We start from the raw sequence: 11556 nt of genomic DNA on the forward strand, positions 1-11556 counted from the left end.
AATGCCGTCTGTAATATGATAATAATATGAAATTCTGAGCTCTCTTTCTGACAATATATCCTAAAGAATTGTCAGGATGCTCACCTTTATGGGAAGAGCAGCTGATGAGCAGTTCCAGCCTCATGATTGTCTTTTCCTGGCACAGGGAGAGAGTTGGGTACCTGTCCCTGGCTTTGTGGTGGGATATTAACCATTTCTGCATTTCCAAGGAGCAATTGCTCTGTGGGCTGAGTGAGTAAATAAACTCATTGTCAAGTCAACAAAACGACAGGAGGCCATTTTTCCTAATTTCAGCTGCATTTTAGTACTTGGGAAAGTGAGAAATTTGTGAATTTTTAGGGGTTCCATCCCCTGGTGCTCTCCATCAGTGCGAGGATGTGTCTGAAGCTGGAGGCAGAAATCCACAGGCACTGTGATACTTTGGGTATGGAGTGGAGCTACAAGGGAGGATTTTGATCTCCAAGCAGGATTTGACTTTCTGCTTTGATTTACGGGCTGAATATAAATGTGTATTTTAAGGAGTCATTAGAGTTTGTGGTTTGAAATATGCAGGTTTGTGTAGGAAAGGGTGCCCAGGCTCCTTATACAGCCCTACTTACTTCTTTATAGTAGCGAAAATGGCAGAGAATTGTCTGTAGGAAGAAAACCCTTCACCTCAGACTCTTAACACCAATTTAAATGATGGAGTGGTCAGGAATGGCATGATCCATGAGAAAGTAGGGAAGGAAAAGAGATAGGGACTGCCTGTGCTGTGCTTCACTGTGAAACATCTATTCCAGGTGTATTTTTAATCTAAATCAGTGTTGGTGCTGTTGATAGGGAAATGCTTGAGAAGTGTTGGGGCTTGTAGGTGCAAGTAAAGCAAAGCACAGCAGGAAGGAGCTCGGCCAGAAACTGGAGTGTCCTAAATATTGGGAGAGACACATCAGGACAATCCCTTGAAACCCACAGTGAGAGGTTTTGGCACCTGCCAGGCTCCCCTGTCCCCATCCTGCTGCAGACTGGAGCTCCTCTCCTTGGGTGGCAGCAGCACTTGCAGCTGGTGACCCTCGTTTGGTGCCCTTTGGCTCTGCCTTCGCTCCGGCTCTTATCGTTTGGGTAAATGCCGCTCTTGTTTGCAATAATGGGAATTTGGAGCAGCCCCTCTGCCATTTCTCCAGCACAAATATTACACTGGGGTAATTCCCATCTCCTGCTTCGTGCAGATGGAGCCTGGGAGGCGAGGGAAGCTCCTTCCCAACATCCCCACATCCACCTCCTCGGCTGTGAGCCTCAGGTGACTGCACCAGCCACACAATTAATCTGTGAGGATGGGGGAGCTGCCCTTGGTCTTTTTTCCCCCCTCTCATTTAACAGCACTTCCTTCCCAGCTCCAAACCCAGCCATGGCTCAGGACCCAAGGATGCACCCCCAGTTTCTTCCCTGCACCTCGTGGCTGCAGATTCAGCCCGGAGAAAAGGCTGCCTGGCCATGACAAACTGTGCATTGGCTCCGTGATTTGTGTAAGCTCAAATTTTCCACTAATTCACTTATATATCCTAGATGGAAAACACAGCCCCGGGGCTGCTATAAACCATGCTGCTGGAGCCACAAAGGGCCGTCCTGCCAGCTGGGAATCGCTGGAGCATGCGGAGCGTCAGGGGCCGGGGAAGGACTCAAATCCAGGGGATGCACTTGTCAGAGGGGCTGTGGTGTGGGAGCAGGTCCAGCCCTTCCCTGGGGTGGTTCCAGTCCCAGCTCAGCCCGGTCAGTGTGGGGACAGGCAGGAGCCAGAGCTGTGTCCTGGCCAGCTCTGGGTCAGTGCCCACTGCCTAAAACCATCCCTGGTTTGGGCTGTTTGGTGTAAACATGCTGGCTTGCTGTGCTTTGCTCTCCTGCAGCCTCTGTCCACCCCAGGGCTTTGTTTTGTGCCATGGTGCCATTCCCCAGCATTCATTTTCTCTATAAGCCACCCATAGATAATTTAAGAGCGTTTTCTTTTAAGAACAGCAAGAGTGGCACATCGGCTGATTCCCCAAATGATTGCTTGTCTTGTGACAGAGAGCTGTTGACCTGCTCCTTTAATGTTACAAGTCTGCATCTAACTGCTCTCTTAATCCAACCTACTTCCTTCTTTTTAATGAAATTGTCCCTTTAGCCTTTTTCCTGGGCTGGCTTTTCAACATGAACATTAGAAACAGTCTGCTCAGTTCTTTCCTCTGCTAACATCTTGCCCAGAGCTAACTTGCAGCTTCACTCTGTCAGCTGTAAGATATAGATATACTGTTGTCTTAATTACTCATATTTCTCCTGCTGCTCATAATTCTGCTTGTTCCACCAAAGAGCTCTTCAGAGAGCTTTACCGCTTCCCTCTCCCTTTCTTCGGGGGTTTAAAGGTTGTCAGATATATAAACGATCCTTGTTGCAGAGCTTTGGTGGTGACAGTGTCCTTTGTGGAGAAGATTTAGGGGGATGGGAGGACTAAATACGGATGATTTTAGGCTCCATCTCTGAGGAAGGGGAGAACACACATCGTACTACCTTGCATAACAGAGCACCAGGGAGGGTGTTTGGCAAATCCCTTCTCTAATGAACAGTGAGGCAGCTGTTTCTTCTGCAGCTTAAAGTGTAGATGCTGATTGTCAGGAGAAGGGTTTTCTTTATCCACCACTGATTATCCGTGGCTGTATCTGGCTGACTGCAATTCCTCTAAAAATGCTGTTGAAAAGGGACTGGACGCTTAAAAAAAAAAATCACTGCTGTGCCATAGGGAAGCTGTAGTCCTTTGTGGTTTCAGCTCTCTCTTTTATGATTATATACTACTGTTTCTGTTATCTCTATTAATTAATCTGTCTGCCACAGCAAGTATTGCATGTTGAGTGATGTAGAGCAGACTGACAACGTGACGTCTATGGTTTTTTGGCACAGTTGGAACAAGTTCTGTCACCTCTGTGAGCTCTCTAGCAAGTTAAACCTTTGGCTAAAGTCCTTCTCTCATGGCTATTTTGGGTCCACTCTCCATTTTAGCAGCCCTCAGCTCCAAGGTAGTTCAGTGGCAGAACAGATTTTAGTATTCAGCTGGTTGTCTCAGTTCAGCTGGCTGACAGGTTCAGGACGCAGTACTGTGAGTTTATTGTTAATTGAATAAATTAGGAGCCTGTCAAACTGCTGTGGTTGAGCCTGTTTCCCTCATAGAGCTTGTGCTGGTGGAGTGGCTGGAGGTGGGACTGTGCTGTCCATGAGTGGGGCTTAATCCCCTCACTCCAGGTTTTGTTGTGGTTGCTTTTTATATATTATTTTATATATTGATATATATATTTTTGAAATAATTATCTGGTGAAAATGCTGTGCAAGAAATATTTGAACATCAGAGCAGTGAGAGGTGGTGACACCAAAGATAACACACAGGTTTCATCTGATCTAACAGCAGAAACAGGCAAATAAACACCAGGCTGCAGTAAGTCATGACCAAACTGTTTCAGTAGCACAGATGTGACTAAAGAATCTGTTAGAGGAAGCAAATGGAAACAGATGAGAGAAACTGGTGAGAGAAATGAGAAATAAAGAGTAATCTGGTTCCGTGTAGAGGAATAGCGCAGGGAAAATAGATCTTCAAGTCAGTGCTCTGCTCTTCAAGAGCTGAAAGGGATCAGAGGAGCTGTCTCAGGCAAGTCAAGTTCCAGGCAAGGTCACAGGAGTGAGGACATGTGGGAAATCCTGGAAGTTGTCTCAGACTGTAGGAGACTCAGTCAGGGAACACCATGTGGATAACACACGGCACAACCCCAGCCCCAGACTGGACAAGAGGCCTGGTGAGGGCGGCCCTGTTAAAGTCCATGTTCCCTGAGGTTTGCCACAGAAATGTGTTTGGTGCAGAAAAAACAGAGCCACGGACTGTGATGGTCAGCATGGGCATCTCCCCCTCTCCATGTGCAGGGTGAGCTCTGCCTGGGGCCTGGCTGCCCCAACACCTCCCTGCCTGTGCAGAATAGAGCATCTGGGCTCCTCCAGAAGGACTCTGGGGCCACCAGCTGAGCCTGGCACCGCTCTAGGGCTGCTGGAGGCTGCAGAGTGCTCGTGGTGAGCAGGTATTTGGCTCTATTTACTCAAGGTTTCCCCCTGGAATCCCAGTGCTGCCTCCTGGAGCAGCTCTGAGGGCACAGGGCTGGGTAAGTTGGTGGCCATGCAGCTGCTGTGACATTCTGGCCACTCTGGCACTGGGCAGGTCCTTGCCTGGTGCCTCCCCTGCAGAGGTGTTGGGCAAAGGCCCTGACCCGGTGCCTCAGCTCTCCAAATATAGGGATGTTTCCCCATGAACTCTTCTCTGCAAACCCAAGGGCTGTTAAAAGAAGGTCTCGTGACTGTGTGGTACTTGGATGCCTCTCTGCAAACCCAAGGGCTGTTAAAAGAAGAAGGTCTCGTGACTGTGTGGTACTTGGATGCCATGGCAATGTAATTAGCTGCACAGCAATCTTGCTAAAAATGTCCTTGGTGGAGGAGAGGACAGGGTGGGAGAGGATGGATGTTAAAGGGGAGGAAGTTTCCAGACCTGTGGCTTCACCACAGCTTGGTTGCTTAAGCCAAGTCCTTCAGCTCAAATGTGAATCCAGAGGTTCAGAGCACAATGTTTACTACAGGGTCCATGTGGGAGAGAAAGCAGCACAAACTCTTGGAGGTGTTAAGGGATTATATAACAGCTTCCCACCCCCAAGCCTTTCCAAGCCTTTGGAAAATTTTATAAAGTATCTTAGGCTGAAAACCTTTTTGAGCTGCTGGATGACTTGAAGTAAACTTCAGAGAAGTATTCCCATTACTTTCCCTTGTTCTCCTTTTTTCTCTTCAATGTTATCTATGGATCCAGGAACACCCGGGCTGCTTAATCCAAAGGAGGCAGACACGGAGTTCTGCATGGAGCTCGGAAAGCCTCGGTGCAGGAAGGCTGTGCTGCTGATTAGTTTATCTCTGTTACTCTGCCAAACCCTCAGTATTTGGCAACCTGGGCCTTTTTATATCCGTTAGGCCTTTTTTCCTCCCTCCCTCATGACCTCTGTGGCTGCATTTGCCAAAAGTTACCCGTATTAGATATGAGGCTGTATGTCAGCATCCACAGGGCAGATGCTCCCAGGCTGCTGAAGAATTGAAGAATTCCGGAATATTGGAATTGTGTGAAGCATTTGGAGTAAAACTGGAAAGTTACTGTAGAGATTTGTTTCACAAAGTTCTGTTCTCAGCTGTGTCCTCTAGAGGGGAAGAAATCAGTTTCTATTGTTTATGGTTAATCCTATTGCACTTATATAAGAAATTATAGATTGTATTTTTGGGTTAAATGAAGAATAACCATAGCAATAAAAGGTAAGGTTTCACAAAGTTTTTTTTAAAAAATTAAGTGAGATAGTGCAGTGATGCAGTGGAGGGTGAGCTGGGATTTGGTGGCATTTTGGTGGATTTCTGTATTCAGACATTGTTCTCCTTTATTTGAAATTTCCTGCGTGTTAGGATAAGGCACAGGCAGCTGTGTTCTCCGTCCTGACAAATGAAACAGAGCTCAAGGAGTTGAGCTGAGATTGGCTTCTCCTGCAAGAAAAATTTCTCTTTGCCTGAATCATAATTTTAAGGCATGAAAGCTCTTCCTCAGGACAGCAGCATTTTAACTCCTTACATTTTGCAACCTGATCTTTGCAGAGCTAAAAAAAAAAATTCCCGTTCACTGAAGTTGTTCAGAGTTTGCTCTGGGTTGTAAAAGTCTGTAAGGTCACCTTGATTGCTGCACATCAGTGTGGTCCTGACAGGGTGTTCTCGGGGAGACAACCATTGCTGTGATTTAATCCAAATGTGTTTAATCACATATAATCCACATAATTCCAACATGCTGGCCCAGGATCCAGTTTCAGAGCCGTACTGAAGGGAGGGAAATCTTGTGTTGTCAAAAGTCCTGCTGACATCAGTGGGGTTTCTTATTGATGCAGGACTTAGTGCTGGCACATGCAATTACAGCAAAATTTGGGGTTTAGCATATTTGCAATTTACTGTATTTTTAGGAAGCTGTTGCTTGGAGGTGAGTGAGTAAATGAACTCTGGGCCACATCCAGCAAAATCTCTGACTGAACAGTTGTGCCAAGGGCCAGGGAAAATTATATAATGATCTGAAATAATTTGGGGTGTGATTAAAAAAAGTTGTAAAGGTTTGGTTCATATTTTTATCTTAGAAGTTTCACTTGCTACAAATAAAAAAGGATCCTGCACTTCCCTCAAGGCATTCTGTGTTGGGTCAGAAATGTTTCAACAGCAAAAACCATAGGATTTGTCAGCATAAATAACACACATATGTTAGTGCAGTGCTGATGGTTATGATTTTCATCTCCAAGATCCCAAAATCTGCTCAGCCTCTGTTACTGGGATGTGCACACAGTTCTGTGGCCTTGGAGCTCTGAATCCCAAAACCTGCATCCCAGAACCTGCATCCCAAACCTTCATCCCAAACCTGCATCCCAAACCCTGCACCCTAAACCCTGCATCCCAAACCCACATCCCAGACCCCGCATCCCAAACCCGCATCCCAAACCTGCATCCCAAACCTGCATCCTAAACCCTGCTTCCCAAACCCTGCATCCCAAACCTGTATCCCAACCCTGCATCCCAAACCCTGCACCCTAAACCCTGCACCCTAAAACCTGCACCCTAAACCAAACCCTGCATCCCAAACCCACATCCCAGACCCCACATCCCAAACCCGCATCCCAAACCTGCATCCCAAACCCTGCACCCTAAACCCTGCACCCTAAACCCTGCATCCCAAACCCTGCACCCTAAACCCTGCACCCTAAACCCTGCATCCCAAACCTGCATCCCAGACCCTGCATCCCAGACCCTGCATCCCAAACCTGTTTCCCAAAACTGCATCCAACCCCTGCATCCCAACCCCTGCATCCCAGAACCTGCATCCCAAACCTGCATCCCAACCCTGCATCCCAGAACCTGTATCCCAACCCTGCATCCCAAACCCATATCCTAAACCTGCATCCCAAACCCTGTATCCCAGAACCTGCATCCCAAACCCCTGCATCGACCCTGCATCCCAAACCTGTTTCCCAAAACTGCATCCAACCCCTGCATCCCAACCCCTGCATCCCAGAACCTGCATCCCAAACCTGCATCCCAACCCTGCATCCCAGAACCTGTATCCCAACCCTGCATCCCAAACCCATATCCTAAACCTGCATCCCAAACCCTGTATCCCAGAACCTGCATCCCAAACCCCTGCATCCTAAACCCTGCATCCCAACCCTGCATCCCAACCCTGCATCCCAACCCCTGCATCCCAAACCCTGCATCCCAAACCTGTATCCCAAACCCTGCATCCCAAAACTGCATCCAACCCTTGCATCCAACCCCTGCATCCTAAGCCCTGCATCCCAAATCCTGCATCCCAAACCTGCATCCCAAACCCGCATCCCAACCCTGCATCCCAAACCTGCATCCCAAACCCTGCATCCCAAACCCTGCATCCCAGAACCTGCATCCCAGAACCTGCATCCCAAACCCTGCATCCAATCCCTGCATCCCAACCCCTGCATCCCAAACCTGTATCCCAGAACCTGCATCCCAAACCCTGCATCCCAAACCCTGCATCCCAAACCTGTATCCCAAACCCTGCATCCCAAACCCTGCATCCCAAACCCTGCATCCCAAACCTGCGTCCCAGAACCTGCATCCCAAACCTGCATCCCAAACCTGCATCCCAAACCTGCATCCCGACCCCTGCATCCCAACCCCTGCATCCTAAGCCCTGCATCCCAAACCTGCATCCCAGAACCTGCATCCCAACCCCTGCATCCTAAGCCCTGCATCCCAAACCCGCATCCCAAACCTGCCCAGAGCCAGGGGAGTTGTAAACAGCTGAGTGATCCTGGTGAGCAGAGCCCACACACCCGTTAACTGTGCAAAGAAATCCCTACAGGAATGATGGGAAGGGCGAAAGGAAAGCACCACGCTTTCCAAACCAGTGAGACCCCAGACGGGCTTCAAGGTAAATACTGGAATAAGTCAATAGATGATCTGAGAGGCTGAATCCATACCCATAACCACAGTTTGTTGCTCATCCAGTGAAATAATAACACAAGGTGAACTTTTTTCAGCCTGGAAACTGTGTCACCTCCGGTGCATTTCTGACGTGACTATTTTTTTTTCTTTGTGGCCATTTTGCAATTTTCTCTGGGTTTGTTTTGATTGTAAATAGGCACACACATTAGCTAAAGCCAGATAATTTTCTCCTGGCCAGCTTTGCCAGTAAATCACTGAGCTATGTAATTGGGTTTGTATAAAATTATGCACTGCAAACTTGGGAATAAGTAAAACAGACACAAAAAGTTGATTTTTGTAAATAGTACCATTTTTTTTCCGAGCAAAATTTCTGTTTGATTCCATTTTGCTATTCCCTATCGTGATCGTTCTTTAAGTGTTGGATGAAAATCCAGCTACAGGATAAATTCAAGCAGAACTGGTAATAATTTCTGGTTTGACTTGTAGGTGGAGCTGAATACAGTGGTTAACTACAAGCAATATGTTCTGAAGATGATGGTGTTCAGACAAATACCCAATTTGATTCTGATAAATTGGATGCAAGACTTTGACCAGCATGAGAAGAACAGGTGAGAACCCTTGAGACTGATGCAGAAATAATCAGTGTTTTGATGGTCAGGGAAAATATTGCTCCAGCAGCACAATAGATCTTCTATTAGAAACTCAAAATACTAATTACAATCTGCCTAAAGACTTATTATAAATGAAGTGGAGATAGAAACATGTTTATATTATGGGGAGGCTTATTTGCAGATAAGCAGGAAACCAGTCACACATCTTCACAAACATAATTTTAGCTGTTTTAATTAGCAGGTTTGCTTTGATTTAATTTAATTCAGTGATTCCTTCTATCTTTACTGACACATGTGCAAATAAAATGGGCTGACCTGACTCCTGACACCCCGTTTCCTTTTTCATTTCTGGATTTGTTGTTGTTGATTCCGGCAGTGTTTACGGTGGAATGATGGGGTCAGCACTTCCTCCCAGCACAGCCGCAGATGGAGGGTGGGGATGACAACTCTGCATCTGAGGGGGCTTTCTTTCCCCCAGCACTGCTGATTCCCGAGGTGCTGGATGTCAAAGGCCAGCGGGAGTCCCAATAACCTCCAGTTTCCAATTCTATTTAGGGTCGGAATGACAAAAAATATACTTTTTTTTGGTGTAGTTGTGGTAAAAGTGAAGCGACCTTTTATTTGCTGCAGAGCCAGACCCTGGAAAGAAGCCCCACGTATGCATCAGCTCTGGGTGGAAAAACAAGCTTTAAAGCTGTCAGAATTCATATATTTAATGTTTGGAGATTCGGTGGGTTTATTTAACAGTGAAAGTTGTTATTGACAGAATAAGAGCATGTAGTCCAGGATAAAATCACAGCATTAATACACTGACAAACCCCCAATCTGTGTTGACTTTGTTGAGCTTTTTGTTGGTCTGAGGGCTTGGAAAGTATTTTTTCTTCTTTATGACAAAAAAATGACTGTTAATGCACCAGGTGTTGTTCTCCCTTCCCCTCGTACTCGTCCCTCTGCAGTGGCTCACAGCTCTATGATAGGTAATTAAAACAATCACTGAAATGTTTCAAAGCTATTGCAGCCTTTACTTGACTTTTAAAATTCCTATTTGAAGAAGAATGTTAAAATTAATTTGTATCTGGCTCAGCAAAGTGCTCTTTACTTGAGCAATGGACTTTACAACATTGCCAACAAAAAGAATGGAATTAATATTATATTTGCCTTTATCTAGGGTTATTCTGTTAACTGTTTTATACTGGAAATTAATTTCAATATCATACAGATGCCTACAAGTCCTGAAAGCAGCAGTTTTAGCATGCAGCCACAGCTCTCCTAGTTCCTAATTGTGGTAAAAATAAGAATTCAAAAGGAATAAACTTGCCAGGACAATTAAATGACTCTGCCTCCAGATAATGGAAGGACGAAGTTTGTATTCTTGGACTGTAAAATCTGAAAGAGGGAGAGGTGTTATTTAAGAAGTATTGTGTGGATATTTTGAAAAGAATGATAATTTTACCAGTTTGTACTGAGGAAAAATACTTTGGAGATGTTGGGATTTTTGATGTGGAAACGCTCTCCTCTTTTCCTTCCCCATCTCTATTTTTCGTGTTTTACTTCCCTGCTTCCACAGGGCTTTGGAAAACTTGTAATTCATCCTTTATGGTATTCTTGGTCTGTGGGACAGGATTTTATGATTAAAATAAGCTTTTTTGTAATACATTCTTTTTGATCCTTGAAAAACCCTTAATCTTTACAAATGAGTGTTTCATGTCAGTGCAAAGGGGATCCTTCTCCCCTCCTTTCCTGGTTTGTCCCTCTTTGGGACTGGCACTCCCTGGCGTGGGCAGGAGTAGAGGCAACTGCTGCAAGCAGAAAAGACAAGTTGAGGAATTTTCAGGACGAATGGAATTGATTCAAGCTTCGAAATTACTGATTAAAGAAAGGAAAAAGCCAGTCAGGATGAAAGGTTTTGCATCTCCCTCGTTGGTGTGTGGGGAACCCTTGCCCAGGGTGGAAGTCAATAGGTGAATAAAGCAAATGTTTTTTACATGTTTACTTATGGAAATCTGAGAGATACCAGGGACCAGGGTGCAAACCAAAAATATCAATACTGACAAATTCAAATAAGGACTTTTCCCCATTAAATTTCACATACGTGGCTATGTGTGCAAACATTTCCGATTTTTGAAGGACAGCATAACCTCATCCTCTGTTTTTGCTCTTCTGTGGACATTTTTAACTCCTTCATGGACGTTTCTAAATTCTTTTCTTGTAACCACACACAGGTATGGCAAACAAATTTACAAATGTGGATAAAAATACAACTTAAATCCTCACCTGCATCGTTGTGTCAACACAACTCAATCTGACAGTGTGTTTTTGCCAGGTGGAACAAAGAGCAATAAATTAGTTCTGAACATTTATGATCTTGCATTATAAAGACTCCAACAGACTGTGTTCAAAATCAATTGTCAGAGTGATGGGGATTAATAACTCTGGTTCTGTAACCTTTTCCATATCTGCAGCCTGGCTAAGGGCACGTTTCAAGATCTGCTGCCATATTTCATTATTGCAACCCCCGTTTGAAAGACCTTTTTGATGCTTAAAAAAAAGAAACAGATTAGTTTTTAGTAGGGCTGGATGAATAACTCAGAATTAATAATTCACTCAGTGAATTTTGCCTCTTATTCTGTAGGAAGAATGAAGAAAAAATAGTTGTCAAATTTTTTCTATTGACTCGTTGGGTTTTTTTATTAATCCAAAGCAGAAATCAGAATTCGGGGTGTGTTATGTATTTGTGATTGATCAGTCAGGTGGTATTGGTTTAATTCCCCAATTAATTGAGGACAAATACTAGAATAAATTTCATGACTAAATATTTGAGGAGAGAGTATTTAAAAATCCCTTTCCACCTGCACAAGCTTAAAATCAGGTTTTGAAAGAACTCTTGAAAGTAAAAATCCGAATGCATGAAAATTGTTGGAAAGGA

At 45.0% G+C, this 11556-nt stretch overlaps 1 long non-coding RNA gene across 5 annotated transcripts in view; it reads left to right on the forward strand.

Moving 5' to 3' along the window:
• The window catches only part of LOC108448717, a 77298-nt gene that overhangs the window by 17951 nt on the left and 47791 nt on the right, over positions 1-11556 (forward strand). For all 5 annotated transcript variants that reach the window (XR_001864698.1, XR_001864701.1, XR_001864704.1 and 2 more), the window contains exon 2: positions 8506-8627. This is a non-coding gene — a long non-coding RNA (uncharacterized LOC108448717). The remainder of the gene's footprint in view (positions 1-8505; positions 8628-11556) is intronic.

The sequence above is a fragment of the Corvus brachyrhynchos genome, unplaced genomic scaffold (genome assembly GCF_000691975.1).
Source record: "Corvus brachyrhynchos isolate BGI_N302 unplaced genomic scaffold, ASM69197v1 scaffold220, whole genome shotgun sequence".
In the NCBI taxonomy this organism is placed as follows: domain Eukaryota; kingdom Metazoa; phylum Chordata; class Aves; order Passeriformes; family Corvidae; genus Corvus; species Corvus brachyrhynchos.